The 21,987-nt window shown below is 36.9% G+C and overlaps 1 protein-coding gene across 5 annotated transcripts in view; it reads left to right on the top strand.

The window, feature by feature from the left end:
- Window positions 1-21,987, top strand: part of KHDRBS2 (KH RNA binding domain containing, signal transduction associated 2) — a 523,676-nt gene that overhangs the window by 87,440 nt on the left and 414,249 nt on the right. The window lies entirely within an intron of this gene.

Genomic DNA, 21,987 nt, shown 5'->3' with positions numbered 1-21,987 from the left:
AGGCAGTGAGAAGCAGGTACTTGTCAGTGTAGTGACCCTTATTCATCTGACAAAGAAAATCTGAATGCTCAATATTTTCATGGAATTAACACACTACAGGTACCACATTCCAGTAGAAAAGATAAATGTTGCTCAGATCTGTGTTAACAAGAGAGCCGCCATGGTTGGAAACAGTTGCGAAAGGGGTGGGAGTAAAGGCCAGGCATTTGAGCGGGAGGCTGCACTTGAGGGGCTGTAGAGATCATGTAGAATATTGAGGTCCAGCAGCAGCTAAGATCTGTGTTCTTGTTTTGGGGTATCTCGGAGGAACAGGCCTCAGAGTTCAGGTGAATCCATTTTTGGTTTCACATGTCTTAGAAATTTTTAGCGTGGATTTGTGGAGTCAGTTGAAGAAGTGCTTTAGAAATCAGGAAGGCTGTTTGGGTGCAATGTCTGAAAAGTGGAAGGTGGTCAGTGAAGATTTTATGCTGGATGAGATTATCCTGACGTGTGCTCGGCTCAGGTCACCTGACAGAAGTGATTTCATTCCAACAGAAGGGAGGAGAGAGTGTTAGCAGGTTGAAGTGTTAGCCTGCATTATAGACAGGTCTCAAGGAGTTTAGAAACAAGTTCAGGAAGGCAGTGAACCAGAGAGGCTGCAGGAAGAAGCTTCATACTGTATCCACATCCTGGCATCGTCTTCTCATAAATGACACAAGTAAACCTTGTATTTTTCCCTGTTGCCCCTGCCCTTCAGCCAATTGTTTTCATCCTGTAAGTGCTGCTGCTTACTTGCTTGCTCACAGCAAAGCCTGAGACTGTGTATTGCTTCCTTTTCCTTAAGCTATCATTCCAATTTATAGCAAATGTCTACTTTCAGAATAATCCAACCGAATTTTGGACCTTCACCTGGAACAACTTAGCCTTCATCAAACCCAGCTGGGGGAAAGAGGCTCAGACAAGATGGTGGAACCAGAATGATTCGAGTGCACCTCCTCATGAAAACACCAAAATTACAACTAACTGCTGAACAACCATCAACAAAATAGACTGACAGCTACCAAAAAAAAAAAAAAAAGGTATCCTACACCCAAATCCTACACTCCTACACTCAAGATGGTAGGAGGAGTGCTTTCACAATATAAGCAATCTCATAACTGGCAGGTGGGCAATGCACCTGGAAAAAAGTTGTATCACAGAGACTCCCCAAAGGAGTGAGAGTTCCAGACCCCACATGAGGTTCCCTGGACTGGGGTTCTGGCCCCTGGAGTATTAGGCATTGAAGGCCACCAGTGGGGCTTGAGTGCAAGGGCCCTCCAGGACTGGGGTAAACAGAGACTCTACCCTTGGAGGGCACACACAGCCTTTCATGTGAATTGGGTCTCTGGGCAAAGCAGGGACTCCATAAAAATCAGGGTCAGACCTACATGCAGGTCTTGGAGGGTCTTCTAGGAAAGCAGGGGGCAGCTGTGGCTCACTGTGGGGGCAGGACACTGGAGGCAGAGCTCCTGGAAATAATCATTGGTGTGAGTTCCCATGGAGGTGGCCTTTTGGGAAAAATCTGGCCCCACTTATCATGGCTGAGAAGCCCAGGCCAAACAACAAACATGGGAACAAAGCCCCACCCATCAACAAACAGGTACCCTAAAGTCCTCGTAGGCACACAGCCACCTCTAATCATACCCACAGCCAACCCCCACCCACCACAGGGACAAGACTCAGCTCTACCTACTAGTGAGCAGGCACCAGTCCCTCCCATCAGGAAGCCAGCAACAGGCCACTGTACCCACTTCACCCACAAGGGAGAAAATGACAGACACAAGAGAGGCTACAATCCTGTAGCCTGCAAAGAGAGACAACCCAGAAAGCTATACAAAATGAATTTAGAATGGAATAAAGAAAAAGGATGAAAAGAAATGTACAAAGTCTAAGAGAACTCTGGGACAACATTAAATGTACCAACATTTGCATTATAGGGGTGCCAGAAGGAAAAGAAAGGATAAGGGCTTGAGAAAATATTTGAAGAGAGAAGAGATAATAGCCAAAAAATCCCCTAAAATGGGAAAGGAATAACTCAGCCAAGACCAGGAACCACAGTGAATACCATGTAGAATCAACCCAAGGAGGAACAACAAATAATAAACTCACCAAAAGTAAAGATAAAGAGAATATGTTGAAAGCATCTAGGTAAAAGCTGATTTTTCAACAGAAACTCTGCAGGCCAAAACGGAGTGTCATGATGTATTTAAAGTTATGAAAGGAAAAATCCTACAACCAACAGTACTCCCAAGGCTCCCAAGACTCTCATTCTGATTTGAAGGAGAAATCAAATACAGGCAAACAAAAACTAAGAGAATGCAGCACCCCCAAACCAGCTTTACAGCAAATGCTAAAGGAACTTCTCTAGGCAGAAAATAAAAGACCTCAAGTAGAAGCAAGGGAGTTATAAATGAGAAGGCTTACCAGTAAAGGCAAATATAGCATAAAGGTAGGAAATTATCCCACACTCAAATATGATATCAAAACCAGCAACTGCAACAAGAAGAGGGTACAAATGCAGGATACTGAAAATGCTTTTGCAATGAAGAGACTAGCTTTGTGTGTGTGTGTGTGTGTGTGTGTGTGTGTGTGTGTGTCCCCAACAATCTGCAATTAATACACTCTAAAATAAGAAAAAGCAACACTAAATATAGTTATCAAACCACAAGAGAACAAAAGAAGACAAAACTAACAAAAACCCAAAACAAGTGAAAAATGGCAATAAGAACATAGGTATCAGTAATTACCTTAAAAGTAAAAGGACTAAATGCTCCAAACAAAAGTCATAAACCGGCTGAATAAATGCAACATCAAGACCCATATATATGCTGTCTACAGGAGACCCACTGCAGTTCTAACAAAACATACTAACTGAAAGTGAGAGGTTGGAAGAAGAAATTCTAAGCAAATGGAAATCAAATGAAAGCTGGAGTAGCAATACTCGTATCATAAAAAAATGACTTCAAAATAAAGAATTTTACAAGAGTCAAAGAAAGACATTACATAATGTACAAAAGATCAATCCAAGAAGATATTACAATTGTAAATATATATGTCCCTAACATAGGAACACCTCAATATATAGGGCAACTGCTAGCAGCCATAAAAGGAGAAATCAGAAAAACTCAATGCTAGTGGGGAACTTTGACACCCCACTTACATCATTGGAGAGATCATCCAGACAGGAAATCAACAAGGAAACACAGGCCTTAAAAGATGCATTAGATCACATGGACTTAATAGGTACTTATAGGACATTCCATCCAAAAGCAGCACAATACACATTCTTCTTAAGCTCACATGGAACCTTCTCTAGGTAAGATCATATTTGGGGCCACAAATCAAGCCTAGGTATATTTAAGACAATTGAAGTCATAGTCAAGCATATTTTGTGACCACAATATGAAAAGACGAAGTCAACTACAAGAAAAAAAACTGCAAAAAGCAGTTGGAGACTTAACAATATGTGGCTAAACAACCAATAAGGTACATAAGGAAATCAAACATTACTTAGAGACAAATGAAAACAAAACCATAGACCATCAAAAACCTATGGGACACAGCAAAAGCAGTTCTAAGAGGGAAGTTTATAGCAATAGAAGCTTACCACAGGAAATAAGAAAAATCTCAAATAAGCAACCTAACCTTATACCTAAGTCAAGTAGAGAAAGAACAAACAAAATACAAAGTTAATATAATGAGAGAAATCATAAATATCAGAGCAGAAATAAATGAAATAGAAACAGAAGGGAGTTTCTATTATGGCTCAGGGAGTTTAAAACTTGACTAGTATCCATGAGGATGTGGGCTTGATCCCTGGCTTTGCTCAGTTGGTTAAGGATCTGGCATTGCTGTGGTGTAGGTTGCAGATGTGACTTGAATCTCACCTTGCTGTGGCTGTGGCATAGTCCACAGCAGCATCTCTGAATTTGACCCCTAGCCTGAGAACTTCCACATGCTGCGGGTTCAGCCTTAAAAAGCAAAAAAGCAAAAAAAAAAAAAAAAAAAAAAAAAAAAGACAAAGAAAGAAAGGAAATAAGAGGAAAAAAGCAATGAAACTAAAAGCTGGTTCTTTGAAAAGATAGGCAAAATTTATAATCTTTTAGTCAGACACATCAAGAAAATAAGAGATGGTTCATATCAATAAAATGAGAAATGAAAAAGGAGAAGTTACAACAGACATCACAGAAATACAAAGGATCATAAGAGACTACTACAAGCAAATGATGCCAATAAAATGCACAACCTAAAGGAATGGCCAATATCTTAGAATGACACAAGCTTCCAAGAGTGAACGAGGAAGAAATTAATAAGATGAACAGACCCATCCCAAGTACTGATATTGAAACTGATTAAAAAACTTCCCATAAACTGTGCTGGGATAACTGGACGGCCACATGTAAATCAATGAAACTGGATCACACTCTCACATCATGCACAAAAATAAACTCAAAATGGCTAAAAGACTTAAATGTAAGATAAGACACCATCAAACTCCTAGAAGAGAACTTAGGCAAAACATTCTCTGACATGTTTTCTCAGGTCAATCTCCCAAGGCAACAGAAATAAAAGCAAAAATAAACCAATGGGACCTAATCAAACTGACAAGCTTTTACACAGCAAAGGAAACCATAAAAAAAAAAACTAAAAAAAAAAGGCAACTTACAGAATGGGAGAAAATGATGCAACTGACAAGGGCTTAATCTCTAAAATAAACAACCACCTTAACAACTCAATAGCAAAAACAAACAAAAAACCAACAACCCAATTGGAAAATGGGGAAAAGTCCTGAATAGACATTTCTCCAAAGAAGATATACAGATGGCCAACAGGCACATGAAAAAGTGCTCATCAACATCACTGATTATTAGAGAAATGCAAATCAAAACTATGAGAAATACACACCTATCAGAATGGGCATCATTAATAAGTCCACAAATAACAAATGCTGGAGAGCGTGTGGAGAAAAAGGCAACCCTCCTGCAATGTTGGTGGGAATGTGAATTGGTACAACTACTATGGAAAACAGTATGGAGGTACCTTAGAGAACTATATACAGAACTACCATATGACCCAGTAATCCCACTCTTGGCATCTATCCAGACAAAACTTTCCTTGAAAAAGACATATGCACCCATATGTTCATTGCAGCATTATTCACAATAACTAAGACATAGAAACAACCTAAATGTCCATCAACATATGATTGGATTAGGAAGATGTGATGTCTATACACAATGGAATACTACTCAGTTTTATAAAAAAAAAGAACAAAATAATGCCATTTGCAGCAACATAGGTGGAACTAGAGACTCTTATACTAAGTGAAGTATGTCAGAAAGAGAAAGATAAATACCATATGATATCACTTATATCTGGAATCTATATACAGCACAAATGAACTTTTCCACTGAAAAGAAAATCATAAACATGGAGAACTGGCTTGTGGTTGCCAAGGGTGAGGAGGAGGGAGTGGGATGGACTGGGAATTTGGCATTATTTTGGAATGGGTAGGCAGTCAGATCCTGCTGTATAGCACTGGGAACTATGTCTAGTCGCTTATGATGGAGCATGATAATGTGAGAAAAAGGAATGTATATATGTATGTGTGACTGGGTCACCTTGCTGTACAGTAGAAAATTGACAGAATACTGTAAGCCAGCTATAATGGAAAAAATATTTTAAAAAACCAAAAGTTAAAAAACTTCCCATAAACAAAAATCCCAGGCTTAACAAGCAAATTCTATCAAACATTTAGATAAGAGTTAACAGCTATCCTTCTGAAACTATTACAAAAAATCGAAGAGAAAGAAACACTCCCAAACAGATTCTGTGAAGCCACCATCACCCTGATACAAAAACTAGACAAAAACACTACAAAAATGAAAATTACAGGCCAATGTCTCTGATGAACATCGATCCAAAAATTCTCAAGAAGATGTTAGTAAATAGAATTCAACAATATATTAAATGGATCATACACCATGATATAGTGGGATTTATCCCAGGGATGCAAGGACTTTTCAATATCTGTAAAATAATGTGATGCCCCACATTAACAAATTGAGAAATAAACAAATAATCATCTCTATAGATGCAGAAAAAGCTTCTGACAAAATCCAACACCCATTTATAAAAACCCTCCAGAGGAGTTCCCACAGTGGGGACAGCTACAGCTCATTGGGTTAAGAACCCAACTTGTATCCATCAGGATGTGGGTTTGATCCCTGGCCTCACTCAGTAGATTAAGGTCAAGTGTTGGCACAAGCTGCAGTGTAGGTCAGGTTACAGATATGGCTTGGATCTGGTTCGATCCCTGGCATTGCTCATTGAGTTGTGGTATAGGTTGCAGACCAGCTCAGATCTGGTTTTTCTGTGGCTGTGGTGTAGGCTGGCGGCTACAGCTCTAATTCTACTCCTAGACTGGGAACATCTATATGCCACAGATGTGGCCCTAAAAAAAGAAAAGGAAAGGAAAAAACCCTCCAAAAAGTGATCATAGAAGGAAACTACCTCGGAGTTCCCATCATGGCTCAGTGGTTAACAAATCTGACTAGGAACCATGAGGTTGCGGGTTTGATCCCTGGCCTTGCTCAGTGGGTTAAGGACCCGGCGTTGCTGTGAGCTGTAGTGTAGGTGGCAGATGTGGCTTGGATGCTGTGTTACTGTGGCTCTCGTGTAGGCCGATAGTTATAGCTCTGATTAGACCCATAGCCTGGGAACCTCATACGCCACGGGAGCAGCTGTAGAGATGTTGAAAAGACAAAAAAAAAAAAAAAAAAAATTAAAAAAAGAAGGAATCTACCTCAACATAACAAAGGCCACATGTGCCAAACCCACAGCAAACATCAAAGAAGAAAAATAAATAAAAGGAATCCAAATTGGAACAGGCTTTTTGTTCTTACCACTTTTTGCAGAACATGACACTATTCATAGAAAATCCTAAAGATTCTGCCAGAAAACTGGTAGAGCTCATCAATGAATTTGGTAAAGTTACAGGATACAAAAATAATTTATAGAAATTGATTTCATTTCTATATAGTAAAAATGAAAGATCAGAAAGAGAAATTATGGAAACAAGTCCATTTACTTTAACATCACAAAGAATAAAATATCTTGGAATAAACCCACCTAAAGAGACAAAGTCCTAGAGTCTGAAAACTATAGGACACTGATGAAAGAAATGAAAGATGAAAAGACATGCTTTTGGATTGGAAGAATCAGTATTATCAAAATGACTCTACTACCCAAGGCAATCTACGGATTCAGTGCCATTCCTATCAAATTACCAATGTGATTTTTTCCTAAAATTAGAACAAAAAATTTAAATATTTGAGTGGAAACACAAAAGTCTCAATAGCCAAAGCAATATTGAAAATAAAAATGGAGCTGAAGGAATTATGACTGACTGCAGACTATACCCCAAAGCTTTAGTCATAAAAATAGAATGGTAGTGGCACAAAATTAGAAACATAGATGAATGGAACAGAATCGAGAGCCCCACAATAAGCTGAAACAATTTTCAACTATTTTACAACAAAGGCAAGAATATACAATGGAGAAAAGAAAGTCTCTTCAATAGGTGGTATTGGGAAATCTGTACTGCTACATGTGAAAAATATTAGAACACTTCTTAACATTGTACACAAAAATAAATTCAAAATGGATTAAATATTATAAGATTGGATACTATAAAACTCTTAGAAGAAATATAGGTACAACATGTGACACAAAATACAGCAATATTTTTTTCAGATCCACCTTCTAGAGTAATGGACATAAAAAACAAAAATAAATTGAACCTAATTAAACTTAAATATTTAGCACAGTAATGGAAACCATAAACAAAATGAAAAGACAACCCACAGAAGGGGAAAAAGTATTTGCAAATAAAGCAACTGACAAGGGATTCATCTCTAAAATACTATTCATTTAACTCAATATTAAAAACCCCCAATCAATCCAATTAGAAAATGGGAAAAAGAAACAAATAGAAATTTCTCCCAAGACCACATACAAATGCCAACACAGCTAATTCTTAGAGAAATGCAAACCAAAACTACTATGAGGTACCACCTTACACTAGCCAGAATGGCTTACATCAAAAACTCTACAAAGAGTTCCTGTTGTGGCTCAGGGATAACAAACCTGAGTAGTAACATGGGTTTGATCCTTGGCCTCTCTCAGTGGGTTGAGGTTCCAGCATTGCCATGAGCTGTGGTATAAGTCACAGACACAGCTTGGATCTGGTGTTGCTGTGGCTGTGGTATAGGCCAGTGGCTGCAGCTCTGATTGGACCCCTCACCTGGTAACTTCCATATGACATGGCCTCAAAAAGACAAAAAAAAAAAAAAAAAAGTCTGTAAACAATAAATACTGAAGAGTCTCCAGAAAAAAAGAAAACCCTCTCAGACTGTTTGTGGGACTTTAAATTGATACAACCACAATGGAAAACAGTACAGATGTTCATTATAAAACCAAATATAGAACTAAGATCTGATCCAGTAATCCCACTTCTGGGAATCTCTCTGGAGAAAACCATAATTCGAAAGGTTATGTGCACCCTAATATTCACTGCAGCACTATATATATATATATTATATATGTTATATTATATATATATATATAATATCTAAGACATGGAAGCAACCTAAATGTCCATTGACAAAGAAGTGTTACATATATACAATGAAATACTATTCAGCTATAAAAAGAATGAAATAAGGACACTTGCCTCAACATGAATGGACCTAGAGATTATCATACTAAGTGAAGTTAATCAGACAGTGAAAGACAAACCTCATGTGTTATCACATGTGGAACCAAAGAAAAAAAGGGATACAGATGAACTTATTTGCAGAGTAGAAACAGACTCACAGAATTTGAAAACAAACTTATGGTTACCAAAAGGTTAGGCTAGGGGTAAGGATGGCGTGGAGGGGTGGGCAGAGATTGATATATGTACTCTGTCGTATATAGAATGACTGGCCAATGGGGACCTGCTGTTGGGAACTCTCCCCAAGATTCTGTGTTAATATATATGGGAATTAAAAATCTGAAGAAGAATGGATGTGTGTATACATATAACTGAATCACTTTGTTATACAGCAGAAATTGTCACAACATTGTAATTTAACTTCAATAAAATTTTGAATCATGAAAAAAAAGCTAGGATGGTCTAATGTAACTGCCTTACACCTGGCCTCCCTGCCTCTGCTCTGGCCCTCCTAGGTAGGACTGCCAGAACACAAACCTGATCAAAATGCCATAAGACTCTCTCTTAGAAGAAAATAAATATTCTGTTCCGTAATGTATTGTCTCGCTGCATAACAGATTACTTCAGAGAATAACAGCATAAAATAACGAACATTTCTTCTCACAGTGGGTAAGAAATTTGGAAGAACCCAAGGGGGGTGGTTCTGGTCAGTGTCTCAGGATGTTATGGTCATCTGCAGGTCTAACCAGGGCTAAAGCATCTCCTCCAAGGTGGCCACTTACATGCTGTTAGCAAGAGCCCTCAGCTCCTCGCACATCCCCATAACAGAGCAGCTGACTTTTTCCAGACATGTGACCAAACTGCAGGCTGCTCTGACCTGATCTCAGAGGCCGCCTGCCATCACCTCTGCCATGTTGTACTCACTGAAGGTCTGTGACTACCAGGCCTTCAAGATAGGACCCCTCCTGCCCTTCCACCTCTTCACGTGCCATTTCTCCCATTTCCATCCACACCAGTCTCCCCACACTCCACTGAGGGCTTCTCATGTAAGGCACATTCTTTTCAGTCTCGGTTGCTTTGCACTTGCTATTCACACTCTCTTAGATATTCCTGAGGTTACTTGCTTACTGAATTACTGCATTCAGGTCTCTGATCAAGCATTGTCTTCTCAAAGAGGCCGTCTAATGGCACAGCCTTCTCACCATCTCCTATGACATTATCCTTTTTGTTTTTCTGAAAAACATTTATGTCCATGTAGATCATAGAATGATTTACTTATTCATTTACTTTCTGCCTCATTTGTCTGCAAGATTTAAGAGGCAGGGATTTTGTTTGTATGCTTCACCACAGGACATCCAGTTCTTGGGCTGGGGCCTGGCACACAGCAGGCTCTCAGTGGGTATCTGTTGAATGAAGGGGTGAGTGGGTGAGTTGTCCTGGGAAAGAGCCTAAGCTTTGGGATTCACATCCCTGTCCCATTATTTGTAGTCCTTGTCCCTGCAACCTGAGACATTAATCTTCAGGCCCCCTTTTGTATAGTGGAGTAATAATTGGGACTATCATATTAGGTTAATAAAAGGATTGACTGTCACAATGCATGTAAATCAGTTTGGAAATTCCTTGCCCAGAATACAGAGTTGGAGCAATAGGAAGAGTGGCCACAGAGTGAAGGGTTGCTCAGTACCTCCGTGGTGGTGGTCAGAGGGCCTCACTGTGGAGCTACAGCCCACAGGCAGGGTGGTGACCTAAGGTGTCTCTTCCACTTTCCTCTGGTGGGATTGTTGTTGCTCAGCAAGCAGAAATATGTGCCCTGCACTGTTTTTTGTGTGTGTGCATTTAACTAAGAACTAAAATCAAACACTGGATGCATTCAGACAAGGGTCCTGAACCCAGAGCACCGTGCATGGATATATTTGGAACAAATATCAATAAAATACTCTTCTTCCATTTAAAAGCTCTTGACTTGAAGTTTTAAGACTTTGTGCTTGGCAGTTAAGAAGGTTGGGGAAAAAAAACAAACCTACCCTCCTGCCTTTTGTGAAGTCCTACTGTATAACTTTAGATGACATTACTGTCCAAAAAGGTCAGCGTATTTTTTTTTTTTTTGGTCTTTTTGCCATTTCTTGGGCCGCTCCCACGACATATGGAGGTTCCCGGGCTAGGGGTCGAATCGGAGCCGTAGCCACCAGCCTACGCCAGAGCCACAGCAACACGGGATCCGAGCCGCTTCTGCAACCTACACCACAGCTCACAGCAACGCCGGATTGTCAACCCACTGAGCAAGGGCAGGGACCGAACCCACAACCTCATGGTTCCTAGTCGGATTTGTTAACCACTGAGCCAGGACGGGAACTCCCAGGTCAGTGTATTTTTGATGATGGTTTCGATATATTCATTCCACACCATGTTCTTGCTATTACTATGGCATTATTTCCCTGATTTCTTTTCCTTTTTCCTATTATTTAAACTGATATGTTTGACATTTTTTAAACATATGCATAATGATATTAGTCTGGAAGAGGAAACACTGGAATCTAGGTCTGAATGTGCCCTCCATTGTTAACGATATCCCTAAAGACAAGGTGTAATCACGGAAACACAATAACTTTGTCATAATCTTCAGTTTTAATAATGGTAAAGAGTTTAATGAAGCCTCATGTCTGGTCCCCACATGCAGGTAGATAAGATGATAAGAGCTAATACTTATCATACGCTTATTATGTACCACGTACTGTTCTAAGTGAATTGAATAGCTTGACTCATTCAATCCTCACAAGAGCTTTATGGATATATTATAACTATTTTACAAGGGAACAATGTGACCCTAACAGTTTTAGTAAGCTGATTACACGAGCTAGCCCTTGTGTAAGAATTAGGATACTGCCTGGCACATAGAAAATGTTTATAAAGCAAGGGCCATCATCATTCCTGATTTGAAATGCTGCACAGCCAACAGGTGTTGTCAGGAAGGCTGTGGTCCTAAGAGTGACCACAGACTTCCTGTGATTTGATAAGATTCGGTTCCCATTTTGGTTGGCTTCATGGATTGTGGAGGAACAAAGTGACTGATCTGAGGCCACAGAGTTAAGATGTGGCCTTGTGTTAGGACTGACTGGAATCTACCCTGGGAAATAAGTGATGGGAGGGCACAGAGAGAAGCCCCTGGGAGTGGAGTTCTGTGGAGAGGGCCTGTGAGCTGAACCAGTGGTTGGATAATCAGCCGGGGAGAGGCAGTAGGGTGGTATCAGATAGTTTCACCTTTCCAATAGGTTCAAGGTACTAAAATGCCTTCATAGTCATTAAAATAACTGTCTCATGTTTTATCTTGTTGAAAAAAATGATGAAGTATTTTAAGGTCAAATTTAGCAGTTTCTATTTTAAACACTAAGATAATTACTTGTTAGGTAGTTAATATTATTTGCAAATTTTTACTACTGATTTACGGTCAATGGATCTGAAATTGTTCTTTCTGTCTTCAGTAGAAAGGGACATATTATTCTGTTTAAGAACAACTTCCCATCCCTTTTGTGCTTCTAGAATTAGACCAGTATCCACTAGACCTGCAGACCTTGCTTCTGAGAGCTCTGCTGTTCACATGTTTTCCTATCATCTTCATCACATATAAGGTTACCCTCTTATCATTTAAGAACTTGATTTTTGTATGAAATTGTTCAAATTTCATTTTCCTTTGAGAGATTAATTTCTTCTTCCTTGTTAGTCACTGGGCTAAATACAGGAGCCATGAAGATGACTAAAATAAACCTTCTCAGGGATTATTATCTAGAGGGAGATGAATATGAAGCCTTACGGTATTAAAACTGTGATAATTATTGCAGGGAAGTGGACAAAATGCTAATTCACATAATGTCATCATTTGGTGGAGGTACTTTACAAAAAAAACAAGGACTGAGACTAATTAACCTGCTTCAGATTATGTAGCTAGCAAGTGAGAACTATGTAGCTAGCAAGTGAGAACACCTTTTAGCACTCAAATTTAACTCCCAAAATTACAAACAGAACTTAAAGAAATCTTATATTAGTAATGATTGTTAGCTCAATAATTATTAATGTAGAATATTAATTAACTTTCTTTTTACAGCCACTCCTGTATCATAGAATACTAATCTCTGAAATTTCATGTGAGGATTCTAAAAAGAAGATGGAAATGATTCTACTATGTTACACTCTTTCATTTTATTAGCACTAATCTTTAAAGATTTGGTTCTGTATTCAAATACAAAGAGAAGAAAATATTTTTATTTAGAAACTTAAGTAGTATAACTTGAAGGTGGAACAAACAAGATAACATTTGCTCAGTTATATAAAGTGAATCTATGTTATTTATGCTCCATTTACGATAAGGAGTTCTAATCACCAGGCAGGTGAGCACCATTTGTATTATAGAGTCCCTTCTGAAAATTCCATAAATAAAAGGTTTTTTTTTTTTTTTACAACCTTTTATTGACTTTTGTATTTATTTATTTATTTATTTTGCTTTTTTTAGGGCTACACCTGCATCATATGGAGGTTCCCAGGCTAGGGGTCTAATTGGAGTTAGAACTGCCAGCCTATACCACAACCACAGCAATGCAGGATCTGAGCCGCTTCTGTGACCTACACCACAGTTCATGGCATCGCCAGATCCTTAACCTACTGAACGAGGCCAGGGATCAGACCTACAACCTAATGGTTCTTATTTGGATTCGTTTCCACTGTGCCACAGTGGGAACTCCGATGTTTGCTTAGGATGACCATGAACTTCAAAACAGTGCAAAACTTCCATCCTTTGCTGTTTTTATATTTAAAGGTCATTTACATTTTATTGAAAGTAACTTTCTTCCCTGATTCTGTGTTCTTTGCTTCAGTATATTTTACAATTAACATTGTATTTAATGTTCTTTTCTCTTGTATTGCATTGAAAATTATTTTCAAAGTCTACTTGATAATTAAATGTCTCTTGATTCTTTAAAATTTTCCTGGAAGTAGAGGTTATGTTTATGTATATTTTTGTATTCTAGAATTGTAAGTACCTAGAAGAACAAATATTTCACTCCCCTTGAAGAAGTTTAGGCATAGAAAGCTCTATGTATTTACTTGACTGACACTATTTTTTTAGTATCATTTAATATATACTTCTCACAAGATTGATTCTCTGGTTTCTTGGTTAAATAAATCATTGTATGTGGATATGATATAGAGTCACCAGAGTAAAATGCTAATTAATAATGACTAAAACAAACAAAAAGTTAAACAAGTAACAATTGCAAAACTGAAAAAAATGATCAGATGAATATTCCAAACACACACACACACACACACACACACACACACACACACACACACACACAGTCAACCTTTTATTGCTAGGACAGCTTATCTAAAGGGATGCCCTCTCTTCTGTTCCCGTCCAGAGTTGGGATATGATGCCTTACCTTAGGGACTTATCACAAGTCTGGTTTCTGTTGACTCTTCAACCTCAGTCATGTAAGTAAAGTTTCCCGTATTGATTCCTGGTTTTTACTCTTTCCTTTCTATATTTAATCCTCCACACATGAGGTAGATGGTAATCAGTAGTATTTGTTGAATTAATAAAAGAATGAAGTTATTCATCTCATTGATAAGCATGGTAGAATGACTGACTTTACATCAGAAAGTCCTTGAGTCATGCAAAGTATGTTCTCTTTGGAAAAACTAAGAAATAAGTAATGTATTTTAGAAAGATTACTTAAAATATGTAAATGGCTAATTTTAAATCTTATTTTAAGAGAAAAATTTATTTATATTGAATAACTGATTTCCCCATGGAATCAGATCACTGTAATTTCTGTTTATGTATGTTTAATTATGTGTCATTTACAGTAAAAATATTAGCCTCTGTAACATGCAGTTACAAAATATAACCACAATGATAAAACTTGTATAAGACATTAATATAGAGACACAGCCTAACACATCAATTTTATAGCTATTAATGATTCTAACAACTTAAACTGTATTTTGGAGCTCAGAAAAATACTCAAAAGAACAGTGTGGGAGGTCACTGCTTATATAACCAATACATCTAGTTTAAGAAGTATAAATTTTGATTGAAGAGAAAATCACATATGTTAAGAAAGTGACTTAAATATGAAGATATAAACTCATATTCAAATGGAATCCCTTTCACTGAAATTTTGATTGTTTCAGATGAGTTTAATCTAAACTCTAAACTATTTGTCATTTAATTTATGTTTGAGTCTACAAAATATATTAAACTATAAATGATAGGACAGATATATAAAATATTTTTTTAAAAATTTACTAGCAATATGAAAAGCCATGCTTGACATATAAGAATTATATAGTATGATCCCTCAGTGGAGCCAATGGAATTTTCTATCTATCTCTGGTGCTTTCTTAATCTAGGGACAAGTTTCTGACTTCCTCTTCTGGGAAATTGTGTCTTATGACTCTAGTTCAACCGATATTTGGTTCTTATATATTTAATAAAATAATAAGAAAATAATTATTAAAACAACCATGCTTTTGACAGTTTTCTAAGCACCTTGCTTTTACTAACTTAAGTAATCCTCACAACACACTGAGAGTTCTTTCCTAATATCCAAATGTGAAACTGAGGTAGAAAAACACTAAGATACAATATTTAAAATGAGGGAAAATGGAGTTCTTGCTATGGTGCAATGGGTAAATGATGCTGTTTGTCTCTGGGGAGCCTCTGGTTCAATCCCCAGCCCAGTGTTGTGGTTTACGGATCCAGCATTGTTGCATCCGTGGCATAGGTCACAGCTCTGGCATGGATTTGATCCCTGGCCCAAGAACCTCCATGTCATGGGTGTGGCTGAAAAAAAAAAAGAGGGAAAAGAAAGTAAGGAAATTAAAAGCAATGAAAGAAGACTATATCAGGAATAGAAAAGTGTTGTATAAGCAGTAGTTAAATTAGAAGAGCATGTAACACAAGCTGTCACAACTCAAGAATGAAATAGAATGTATTTCGTACATGAAGAATAGACTAGAAGTAAAATAAGGCTAAATTGAAAAAAGAACAGTAATAAAAATAGAGAAAAGAATTAATGGAGTTCCTGTTGTGGCTCAGTGGGTTACAAACCTGACTGGTATCCATGAGGATGCAGGTTCATTCCCTGACCTCACTCAGTGGGCATTGCCATGAGCTATGGCGTAGGTTGCTGATGTGGCTCATATCTTTCATTGCTGTGGCTGTGGTGTAGGCTGGCAGCTACACCTCTGCTTTGACCCCTAGCCTGGGAAATTCCATGTGCAGCAGGCACAGCCCTAAAAAGCAGAAAACAAAGGAATTAAGAACTTATAAAACAAGAATGTTAAAAAGTTTTGAGAGAAAATAATAAATACAGAACCCAGGCAAAGAAGGTCAAGATATGTATAACTGAAGTTTCTAGAATATGGAAACTAAAATGGAAGAAATGCTAAGAAAAAAAAATCCTCTAATTCAAGGAACTATTTCATAAAATAACTGTTACAATGTGACATGAAGTAAAAAGTATAACTGTCCCTGGGAGAGAGGGAGAGGAGGAGAGAGAAGAGGGTAGAAGAGAGAGACAGATTTTGAGACTGAGAGGTGCAAAGAGCAATACAAGACTCAATAGGCCAGAAGTAATTGCTGCAAAATAGCCACTTCCAGACAGTGGTTAGAATACAAGCTGGAGGATATAAGCTGCATATGACTGCCTCTGTCTGAGAGAAAGTCATCAAGAAAACTTATGGTATCCATTTTATTTCTCCTCTTCTTTTTCTGATTTATTTATCAGGGCCTTTATTTTTTCAAAGAACCAACTCTTAGTTCTATTATCTTTTCTATTGTCTTTTTATTCTCTATTTTATGTATTTCTGCCCTGATTTCTTTTACTAATTTTGGGCTTCCTTTGTCTTCTTTTTCTCTTTTCTTCGGGTATAAAGTAGATTGTTTATTTGAGGATTTTTCTACCTTTTTTTTTTTGAGGTAAACCTCTATTGCTTTGAACTTCCTTCTTTGTACCTCTTTGCTATGTTTTATAGATTTTTGTATGTCATCTTTTTCATTTTCATTTGACTCCAGGTAATTTTTAAAATTTCTGTTTTGATTTATTCATTGATTCAGTAGCTTTACAGTAGTATGTCATTCAGTCTCCACATCTTTGTCATCTTTCCAGTTTTCTTCGTGTAGTTGATTTATTTTCATAGGATTGTTATTGGAAAAGAAGGTTGATATGATTTCAGTCCTAAATTTATTGACACTTGTTTTGAATCTCAACATATGGTCTATCTTTGAGAAAGTTCCATGCACATTTGAGAAGAATGTGCATTCTGCTGCATTTGGATAGAATGTTCTATACAAATTTATCAAATCTGTGTGGTCTAATGTTTCATTTAAGGTCACTTTTTCCTTTTAGACTCTGTCTGGATGATGTATTTTTTGATCTAAGCAGAGTGTTAAATTTCCTTACTATTATTGTGTTGCTGTCAATTTCTCCCTTTAGGTCTGTTAACAATTGTTTATATATTTTGGTGCTCCTATTTTAGTATATGTGTTTAGCATTGTTACATCTTTGTTTTTTTTTTTTTTTTTTGTCTTTTTCTTTTTTTTTAGAGCCACACCTGAGGCATATGGAGATTTCCAGGCTAGGGGTAGAATCAGAGCTTTAGCCACTGGCCTACACCACAGCCACAGCAACTCAAGATCTGAGCCATGTCTGTGACCTACACCACAGCTCATGGCAATGCTGGATCCTTAACCCACTGAGCGAGGCCAGGGATTAAACCTGAGTTCTCATGGATACCAGTTAGATTCATTTCTGCTTAGCCACGACAAGAACTCCTCATTGTTATATCATCTTGATGAATCGTCTAGAGGTTAGGTTTTGTTAAGATTCTGGAATTTTGAAAGAATTCTGGAGATCTGTTGCACAGTAATGTGAATGTATTTATCAATACTACGCTGTACACTTAAAATGATTAAAATAGTAAATGATGTTATATGTTTTTTTACCATAATAAAGAGAATATCTTCTTACTCTAGCTTCCAGCTGACATAAACCAGTGGGTGAAGCTGTGTGAGGTGAATACAGGCATAACCATCATTGAATTATGTTGTAATCTCTTTATAGTCAACCCTATGGTGCACAGTGGTAATCACTAAAAATACCTTAATGAATGCTAAAATGAATTGTTGCGAAAAAATATATATAAACACTGAAAGAAAACAAAAAAATATTAAAAATTTTATAATTTAACATTTTTAGCAAAAAGTAAGCTTTCCTTTCCACCATATTGAATATGTTTTCACAATATATGGCAGCCAAGTTTAAAGAGAGACTGTATAATCAAGTATATAAAATGATTTAACACCTTTATACAATAACTGTTTGGTTATTTCTGGATGATAATGTACTTATTTTCATGAGAAAAATGCCATTTCATTTTTGTGAATACCTATATTGTCTAAACATTCCACACTGAGCAGACACTAATTATGAAGTAGAAAAATACTTCAAACTAAAAATTAAAAAGGGAAGGTGTGTATACATTGTTTTCCATGGTTTTAAAACCAGTTGAGTTTGGTATATACCATTCTTGGCTATATAGTTGAGAAATGCTGTTATTGATTTGTCAGATAGGTATTTAGATAGGTCAGGGAAGAGAAGGTAACTCCTTGAAACTATCAGAAATGCAAAATAAATATACAAATTTTTAAAGGAAAGTATAGAAAAGAACAGAAAAAGCAGTGAAAATGATATTTCAGCTCCATTTCTTGATGGAAAAATTGTTGAAGTTAATCATTGATTGATCAAATTGCAGATGTCTAAAATGCCTAGGTGGTTGTTTTAGCAAATAATGTCAGACATTTATTTCTGTGACACAGCGATGAGGAGAAGCCATTCATGTAGTAGATTGAGGATTGAATTGTTTCTTTAGTGTGTCCCCATAACAATTGCCTCAGTGAGCTAGAAAAATGGATACTAGGTGGGTGCGTGTACCCTAAAGGCAGTGAGCAGAAGTTCATTGTCATTCTCAGAGGATCTATGAATATTTTTTCTTGCAGTTGTCACAGTTCTGTATGTAATAATTATATCAGGGATTCAGAGACTTGAGTAGAGAGTGTTTCTTGGTTTACAAAAACATTTAAAATGACTTGTTAATACTCTGGAGTAGAAAACTAAAAATCCATTATACAATGTAGAAATTTTAGTCATGTTGCATATAATTTATTTTGAAACAGCCCTATTTATTTGAAGATAATTGTGTTTAGGGAAATTATAACATATGGCTGAAAAAGTTATTGTAAATGACTTAGTACAAACTATGCGGTGTAGCATTCATTCAGGCATTATCTGGGTGAGAAATTCCATCTTAGTAAGATTTTTTGAAAAAATTCCACATGGGCCAAATAAATAGTATATTGAAAGATTACACCTCTACTTTTACAGGGGATTTCATGTGAAATCATTTTTGAAAAGATGGTAATTAAAAATAAAGTAACAAATGCAAACTGTTAGATGTAATATGGTATTCTTTTACCTCCAGAAGTAGTCAGAACTTTAAGAAAATAATTGTTTAAAAATGCAATATAAATTAGTATAATTTAAGAATTTATAAGAAATTATGTATACTTAATAGCATAGGTGGACCTAGAGGGTATTAGGCTACATGAAATGAGTCAGAGAAAGGCAAATACTATATGATTTCACTTATATGTGAAATTAAAAAAAAAGAACAAACAAAACAGAGATAGACTCACAGAAACAGAGAACAATCTGGTGTTTGCCAGAGGGGAGGGTGACGGTGTGATGGGCCAAACAGGCAAAGGATTAAAAGGTACAAAATTCCATTTATAAAATAAATCACAGGGATGTAATGTACAATGTAGCGGATATAGTTAGTAATATTGTAGTATCATTGTATGATGATGGATGGTAACTAGGCATGTAATGGTGATCACTTTGTAATGTATCAAAGTATCAAACCGCTATGTCGTATACCTGAAACTAATAGCATATTTTAAGTCATTATAAACTTCAGTTAAAATTTATAATGAAGGACTCATTTTTTGAGAAAAAAAGTAACTACCATCTTTTCTTTACTCCAAAATAACAGAAACAGAATGTTCTTGTTCCATCTCTAACAAATCTAAAAAAAACCCTGTCATTTTCATATCTTAATTTAGGTAGTGCTTTGAAATAGTACAGTTGACCAACAGCAAGGAGGGAAGATGTATTTACAGGTAGTTTTATGGTAATAATAATTGTGAAATGTGCATCGAAGAAATAAAGGAAATTGTTTTTCAAGGTTTTTCCAAAACACTGATTTTACATAATAATCTCCATGAGATGACTCTAGCTTCTGTTTTTTCTTACTGTTTCATTCCTCCCTTTTATCTAGTTATTTATTTAGTCTTTTTAGGGCTGCAGCATATGTAGGGTCCCAGGCTAGGGGTCGAATTGAAGCTTCAGCTGCCGGCCTACGCCACAACCACAGCAATGCCAGATCTGACCTATACTGCAGCTTATGGCAACACCAGATCCTTAATCCACTGTGGAGGCCAGGGATCAAACCTTCATCCTCATGGATACTAGTCAGATTCATTTTCACTGAGCCATGATGGGAACTCCTTCATTCCTCCCTTTAGACCAAGTCAGTATCACCTCTTAGCCATACAAACACAAGCTGCTTTTGCTGGATTACCTGCTCTCTGCTGTAACTGGTTTTACATGTGACACCTGTGTCATCTTTACAAATAAAAGTCAACATGGCTGCCATGTTGCCATGAGAAAGGCAAATACTATATGATTTCACTTATATGTGAAATTAAAAAAAAAGAACAAACAAAACAGAGATAGACTCACAGAAACAGAGAACAATCTGGTGTTTGCCAGAGGGGAGGGTGACGGTGTGATGGGCCAAACAGGCAAAGGATTAAAAGGTACAAAATTCCATTTATAAAATAAATCACAGGGATGTAACATTGGCCTCAACATTGGCTGAGCCATGATGGGAACTCCTTCATTCCTCCCTTTAGACCAAGTCAGTATCACCTCTTAGCCATACAAACACAAGCTGCTTTTGCTGGATTACTTGCTCTCTGCTGTAACTGGTTTTACATGTGACACCTGTGTCATCTTTACAAATAAAAGTCAACATGGCTGCCTCCCCAACCAGAATCACCCAGTGGCTTGTCAGTACACCAACTCTAAAAAGCAGATAATGTCTGCTCTTATGCAGCTCTTATGCAGCCTGTCCTCTGACCGCCTATGAAAGGCTCTTCTTTACGTTCACTGTGCTGCAACCACACAGGCCTTCTTGGCCCTTGCTCTTTCCAGAGTGAGTGAAGCTGTTTCTCCATCAGACTGTAAAACTTGATTTCTTGATGGTCTCATGTCTTTCTCTTTCTCATTATTCTGGATTCCACTCAAACGATACCTTATAAATCTGAGGTAGCAGCCCTACTCCTGACTCTTCTCTCCTTTATGTTTGTAGTACTATGTTGTATTTATTCTTTATTCCTACACATAAATATACATGTGCACATATATTTATGCTCTCATTGTTCAGTTTCCCTGTCAGAACATACATTTCATAGAAGCAGATATGTTTTCTTGTTTTCTATTCCATTTGCAGTGCCCATACTAGAGGTTCAAACATCTTTGTGGAATAAATTAATTTTAAAAAGAAAGAATGGATAAATAGTATGCATTTGCTTAAAAAATATGCATTTGGGGAAAATTAGTAGTTCCTCTTAAGCCTCTGGTCAGAGAATTTCATGTCAATGAAGTGAATGACAGTATTTACAGATCTAATCCTTTATATGATTTTTTTCTGTCATATTTATTGCATTTAAGTTTGGCTGGAATATAAAATGGCATACTGTTTATCTTTACTACCCTATTTTAGGTAATGGATAATTACTATTTTCAGTTATTTTTCTTAGGAATGATTCTGAGTAAAAATAAACCAGGTAACCTTAAGATTTATTTGTTCTAGGCATAGCTCCTTGGAAAATTATGTTTGCTTAGATATTTGAAATAGTTAAAGGATATATTCTTTCTCAAATTTTGTTTGAAGATCTTAAAATTAATTAAGTGCATCATTTGTTCACAGAAGACAGTCATATCTTCAATCATTGCTTTTTAGTTTTAGTTGACCAAGATCATCTTACGGATAGTAGCAGCTTTGACATGGCTTTTAACCAAGGCACTGTTTCAGTTCTTTTATCAAGATTATTCAAAATCTTAAGAAGGGGCGTG

Source organism: Sus scrofa, chromosome 7 (assembly GCF_054392235.1).
Source record: "Sus scrofa isolate SSC_HxYL_T2T_F1_AM1 chromosome 7, Sscrofa_HxYL_maternal_Yorkshire_Landrace_v2.0, whole genome shotgun sequence".
NCBI lineage: Eukaryota > Metazoa > Chordata > Mammalia > Artiodactyla > Suidae > Sus > Sus scrofa.
The sequence above is the reverse complement of the archived record's forward strand: the minus strand, read 5'-3'. Positions and strand labels throughout refer to the sequence as shown.